At 37.9% G+C, this 7,078-nt stretch overlaps 1 pseudogene; it reads right to left on the bottom strand.

The window, feature by feature from the left end:
* Nucleotides 1–798: 798 nt before the first annotated feature.
* Nucleotides 799–2,053, bottom strand: LOC132355242 (large ribosomal subunit protein uL3-like; annotated as a pseudogene).
* Nucleotides 2,054–7,078: the final 5,025 nt, after the last annotated feature.

The following is a 7,078-nucleotide window of genomic DNA, read 5'->3' as shown; positions in this document are numbered from 1 at the left end:
TGGGCTGTGTAAGATTTCTTAGATTATTTTTATATATCTTTAATCATTATCTTGTTGATTTTGGTTGGAGGGACTTTAGCTGTTCGAGAACATCACTCTAACAAATCTTTGCAGTTTTAGATATCTAACTGATATTAAAAATTACTATCTGATTTGAAAATCATTTTTCTCATCCAGTCAATGATTAAGTGGTACCAAATAGAGTCAGAAAACTACAGTGCTGTAATTGAGGCTTTATTCAGCATGATCTATAGCCATTAATCAATACTTAAGTAATCCTCTTAAGAGTAATATTACTGGGGGACTTCCCTGGTGGTCCAGTGGTTAAGAATCCACCTTCCAATGCAGAGGACATGGGTTCAATCCCTGGTCAAGGAACTAAGATCCCACATGCTGTGGGGGTACTAAGCCCATGCACTCCAACTACTGAGCCCATGCACTCTGGAGCCCTAGTGCCACAATTAGAGAAGCCCACATGCTACAACAAAGAGCCTGCCCACCACAATGAAAGATCCCACGTGCCGCAACTGGGACCCAACGCAGCCAAAATAAATAAATAAATAAATTTAAAAAGAGTGAAAGATCCCACGTGCTGCAACTGGGACCCAACACAGCCAAAATTAATTAAGTAATAAGAGTGTTATTAAAGTTAATATTTATTACTTTATTTCCAAGGGTATTATATGATACTTTTCTTTGTTGAAATTAATACATCATCTTGGCAGTGATTTGCTGATCAGTAACATTAAAAATTTATCAGAGAAAGAACATTATGTAACTTCCCCCCCCACACTGGAAAATAATTTTATTGAGATTCTACCAGCTGTGCAATCTGTTCTGACATTAGGCCCTTTCTTCCTTTGCAATTCTGTCCTTCTTAAGGGGTCCCATGAATACTTTCTTCTCCTCCACAGTCTGGAAGCAACCATGGCCAAATTTGGAGGTGGTGTCAATAAACTTGAGGTCAGTCTTCTTCAAGGCCCGCAGTTGGGTCTGCACCAGCAAGGACTCACGCAGGGTGAGCACTTGCTTCTTGTTTCCTACCACGCAGCCTTTGAGCATGACAAAGCCATTGGTCACTTCACCGCAGTGGACAAGGCCACACAGAGATTTGATGCTCTTGTCAGACAGATCGTAATCAGTAGAGACATTTTTCTTGATCAGTTTGTGGTCCTTGATGAGGTAGCCCTGGCCAATCTTGTGGATCTTCTTGTTGATCTCGATGCAGTGATGGTAGCCTTTCTGTCTAGCCTGAGCCAGAGAGAAGGCCACCCGGGCAGGATGTCACGCCCTAATACAGGCAACTTTATGCAGCCCTCGGTGGGTCTTATGGGGCAGCTTCTTGGTGTGCCAATGGCTGGTGACCCTTATGTAGCCTTTGCCCTTGGTCACCCCAATGACAGCAATCATCTCATCCTGCCCAAACACTTGAATCATAGGGACCTGTCACTATAGCCTCTTGTCAGCCCAGTCCAGTTTTTCGGCCACAGTGCCTCTGTTCACCTGGATCTCCATGAGGTGGACCTTCTTCTGGTTTATAGGAAGCAGGCACCTCTGGGTGTGGGCAATGACACAGATGACCTGGTAGTACTTCATGCTGCTGAAGTCCCTCTCCAGCTGCTTCTTGCCATTATGTCCTACCACTTCTTGCAGTATTTGGTAAAGGCCTTCATCTTACATTTATGCCAGTTTTTATAGAAGTGCCTTTTGCATTCATTGCTGAAATGCTCAGCAAAGATGGTCTTAAAGGTCTGGAGGCCTCGAGGTGTTTCCACATAGCCCACAATGCCCACAGTCACCACAGGCAGCGGCTCCACAATGGTCACAGCCTCCACAACTTCCTTCTTCTTCACCTTGCACCCTGGCCTATCGACCTCCCTCACCATGTGTGTCATGCCAGTCTTGTAGCCAAGGAAGGCTGTGAGGTGTACAGGCTTGGAAGAGTCATCCTTGGGGAAGCTCTTCACCTTCCCGTGGTGCCAGCTGCTGTGAGCTTCTGAGGCAGGAAACCCAGGGACCCATGCCTGGTAGGGGAGAACTTCCAGGGAGACATCCTGCCATAGGATGCTGCCGGTAGAGCAACATTATGTTACTTTGGATTAATTTCCTCCCAGGGAACTCATGTTGATTCTCAATTATCCTCACTTTTTATCCTACATGGTCATTGCCCATTACTTTAACAATCAGTTCTCAAGTTTATTAAAAATAGCACATTACTTTCCAGAATCTGCCATTTTGGAAATGGAATTGTGTATCTGTCTTTGGTCATAATATCATTCGCATTTCCATTGTTTTCCAAGAATAATGATAGTGGCCATGAAATTGTATCTTGAAATTCACTATTCTGAAAAGCAATTAGTCAAGACTGGAATGAATGGATTAATTTAAAGCCGACAAGTGATTTCTTATGAGTTCTCAACTTACTTTGAGCTAGAATCCCCTCTTTTTGATGTTTACTTTTTCACTCCTGTTAAAAAAGCTAGGCTGTAGCATGCCATAAATCTTCAAAGTGAAAATACTGGCATGGATGCTATACAGATCGTATTTTGAACTTTGCTTTAAATTAGATTTCACGTTTCATTGAAAGCAGAGAATTTGAGGAAATGGGATACGTTAAAGACAGTATATTTCATATGTGAATTATCTGCAACTTTAAACATCACAGGGCAATTATGAAAGATGTTGAGAGCAGTGAAACAGGATAAGCTGTTTGTTTTGATAAGTAGTTGTGAAATCAGAGAAGAGGCACTAAGAACATAGAATAGAAAATAATGTTAAGGGATTAACGCTGATTCATTGATCAGGGGACACATTGACTAAGTTGGCAAGAATAATTAACAATGAATTATCTAAATAAAAAAAAATTTCAAGTTAAGAATTTTCTTTGAACTTTGGAAAATATTCACATAAACAAGCGTTTTAAACTATTTATGGGAAATTTTTGTTGGTAAAGAAATAAAATATATATGAACAAATCCGTTAACAGTGAATGTAACCCTTACCTCCAAACAAACAAAGTCCAGTGACTGTAGATAACACCAGATTGCGATTGACTAACACTCAAAGAAAAATTAAAAAATGTTTTCTTTTAAATAAATAATTTTATGCTTTTTATTCTTTTGACTATTCATTTCCTATAAATATCTAATGTACTGAAATATTTTCTTTGGTTATGAAACATTTTCTTAGACACTAACCTTCATGATAATTCCTTCTTTCTTCAGTTATGAGACAAGATTCATTCATTAAGAATAAAGTGTACACTAAAATTAACATGTATAAGAATGAACCCTGGAAAGGTAGACTCAAACATGGTAAATGTATGCAAGATTTTCTAATAAAAATTCCTAAGAAATATTTTTGTTTGTTAGAATTTACTATGGATTACGTTTTGAGAAGTTTTCCCCATACATCTGGTTTTCAGTTCATGCATGATAAATTTATGCAAAGTCTAAGAATTACTATATTATTTATTTATAAAACTTTTCATGCTTATCTCTAAGCGAATTTGGTAAAGCTCAAGATATACATAAAATAAAACTGATAAACAAATCATAGATTGTAAAAAATGTGGAGAGAGGCAGGTTAATATACTAAAAACTGTAGTTGAAGATTCAAATAAGATTTTTTGTCTCCTGGAAGTATTACAGAACATCTGTCCAACCCAGAGTCAGTTCTCACACAATGATAAAATATCAAAATTTTAAAACTCCTGGATGTCTAGTGTAAGACTGGGCTTATGTCAACCGAGTAAGATAAACTGTTATAAGTATTTCCTGCAAAAATCCCTATTGTAAATGTGGAGGGGATATTTTGTTTAGAATAATTTACACTGATTGCATATGCCAATTAAATTTATGAGATAATTCCTTTTTTTACTTTTGCCAAGGTTGAAAGAGTCTTAATTTTCCTATCCTTATTATTAAGCCTTGCTGAGAAGGCTCACTCTCTACCTTCTGACCCTTGAGTTGCCACTTAATGGAAAGGTTGACAAGGCTAAATCTCTTAAACAGGAAGAGGAGTAGAAAACCATAACTCCATGAATTCAATATTGAGAATGCAATCTGGAGCTTGAGAGAATAATTTGGCAAGGCTGTTAGAAGGAATATCCTGTTAACATTTGAAAAAATAAAATAAATAAATGAAAACAAATGTGGTCCTGAATTTTAAAATTCTATTTGTATCAGAGATTCAGAGAATGACATACAAACTAGAATGAAAGCTTGCCCTATGACTGTCAGAATTCTAACGGCTTTCTAAGCTGCCACATTGTGACATATATTCATCATAGAGTGAACAATAAATGCTATCAATAGGGAAAGATAAGAAAAATCAGAAGACACAAGAAAATTGGCTGGTTCTACATGTTAATATCTTTCATTTGTATAGCATTTATTTACAAAATGCTTCTACATAAAGATTTTCAGTGTGTTCAGCTTGCAAGAAGCCTCATACAGCATCTTCTGCACTTAAACCACAACTGTGACCAGCCTCTCTAAAGAGCCACAGCTCTGAGCAGTCATTAAAAAGTCATTTTCTTTTGGTAAGAATTTTTTTCAGGTTCTACTTTCCATTCTTTATTTTGAATCATTTGTCCATAAACTATACCATGTGTCAATGGGAAGACATTATGAGATTTTTAGTTAAGGGGGCACAGGATCTAGTTCAGAGTGCCTTCAAGCTGCTGGATATTATTAAGGTACTGAGGTGTGATAGGCAGAATTCTAAAAATGATCTGCAAGATTCCCTGAACAGTGTCTGGCACATGGTAAGTGGAATGAATGGATGAACAGAATTAATATTCTTGCTTTAATCTGGTGTTCTGATTTTCATCACTTGGCTTTGTATAATGATTATCGCTCTCTTCCTAGGCCTTTAGGATGATCCTTTTGGATCAAGATATTACCTCAACTTCTGCCAAAAACTTCTTTTCTCTGTTACTTTCTGCTTATTAGCATAAAATTCTCTGCAGCCAAGCCCAACTCAGCATTTCCTGTATCATCACCCAATACAGACACAGACCATTGCTTCCATTTCTTTGGTAATCTCTCAATACAATTGGTTCAGTAAAGTCAAGACAATATGAAGAACCAAGCTGGGGAAATAGCAAGAACAGAAGTCTACTGCCTCTAGAGAAGCTATATAGGAAATTACAGTTCAGGATGGGAGGACTGGAAGGTTAAACCACGAGAAACTGGCAATTTTGAGGTAGGAGATAGAAGGACCCCTGTGCTGGACAGCTGGTGTTTGTCAAGTGGAGTAAAATTTAAGCTTTGTTCTCACCTGGACACTCCAAGGACAAAGCTAGTGGCAGAAGCTGAGCTCTGCTGAAGTAAAGAGATAAGATGACCACTCCTGAGGTCAAGGGAAACTTATCTGTCTGCACATACACAGGAAGGCTCCTTGGGGGTCAAAAAGGGAGGGGGCCACCACCCCATAATCAGTGTGGATATGCACCCACAGGCCTCTGAAGTGGGATCCATCTTAGCGAAAAGTTGTGCACGCGTGTTGGGGAGAGTCCTGGGACCAGTCAGGTGTGGAAAAAGAAACAAGATAATTGGCCAAAGGTAAACAAAGACCCGGAAGGACTGTCCTATATAAGTGCTTTAAATCACCTCCTTACTGCACTCCTCATTCAGGATGGCCGCACTACTCTCCCAGTGTGTATTTCTGCCTAGCTTCTGACTTAAAAAAATAAACTTTTTCTCTGCGTGCTCTCCCATACTTTGTGCTGTGTCTCTAACAATAAACTTTGTACCTGTTTTTACAGTTTTTACCTCCTTGAAACATTCTTGCTTTCAAATGGGGGAAACAGCCAGGGCCATTTTGCTTCTAGCCTCTAGCCCCTGGTGGTCTAGCAGCTAGGATTTCTGGTTTTCATCCAGGTTACCCCGGTTCAATTTCTGGGCAGGGAACTAAGATCTCTCTTCAGGACCACTCACTGCTGTCTCTCCGAGATAATTTGAGTAGATCTAAGGAGATACAAAGCCATAGACAGAAGAAAAGTGTTTTTAGCAAGAAACGGATTATAAGTGGGAGAAAGTGTGGTTGACATTAAAATTAGTCAGAATGTGAGAATGTACAGAATGAGGAATGTAAACAAGTAAAGGTCCAAATAGTGTCCTTTATCTGAGCACGCTCTGCCTGCAGACTCCTGTGCCCCAATTCATAATTTGAAATATCATTAATGTAGAAAGCACTTTATAAAATTTAACGTTTCTATTTCCAGGTGAAATTTGAAGTCTTCATTGGAGTAAATTAACTTCAATTTAACTTTGTACAGATTTTATTTTTTATTTTTATTTTCCTTAAAGGCAATAAGAATGGCACAACCTTACCTCTTCTTAGAAGAATATATTGCTTACATGTGTTAGAAGATCTTAAAGAATTCTCCTGTCACTTAGGGACATTTTAAGTTAAATAAGGTAAAGCTACCTATGGGGGGTTTATTAATTCTGATAAATAAGATCTTCTCTAAGACAATTTTCAATTTCTTCAAGATCCATTGAAGAGTCTATGAAGAAACATTACTGTAATACCTGAAATAGCTCCCATCTCTTCATTTTAGGACAGCTTCTCTAATGCTCTCAAATGTGACATGAAAAAAAAATTACCTAGAATGCCCTTTTCTCAGTTTCACTTCCTTCTTTCTTTCTGGGTAAAAATTCCCTTTCTGCTGAAAGCATCACCTGCTTAATTCCATTAAATTTGAATTTTATTTTGCCTTTCCTTAGTTTTTATGTCATTGCTTGGTGCTATATTAATTAATATTTATTACAGAGTGTGCTGTAAATGTAAAATATGTAATTGGTAATGTAAATGAAGTTATCATAGGTTTATTTTGTGCTATCTATGGAATTGCATGCTACAGTGAAAAGAGAGCTTTTGATTTTATATTCAAAATTATCTAGAATTGACTTACCTTCTCTGAGCCCTTGTATTCACATTTGCTTGAAGGTCAAGTAATGCATGGGCTTTTAAGAGTCAAGATGGCTTATTAAGTTCCCAGCTCTAATCTTTACTAGCTGTTTTAATTTGACCAATTAATCTTTTGGGATCTCAATTTTTCATCTGTAAA

The sequence above is a fragment of the Balaenoptera ricei genome, chromosome 20 (genome assembly GCF_028023285.1).
Source record: "Balaenoptera ricei isolate mBalRic1 chromosome 20, mBalRic1.hap2, whole genome shotgun sequence".
In the NCBI taxonomy this organism is placed as follows: Eukaryota; Metazoa; Chordata; class Mammalia; order Artiodactyla; family Balaenopteridae; genus Balaenoptera; species Balaenoptera ricei.
The sequence above is the reverse complement of the archived record's forward strand: the minus strand, read 5'-3'. Positions and strand labels throughout refer to the sequence as shown.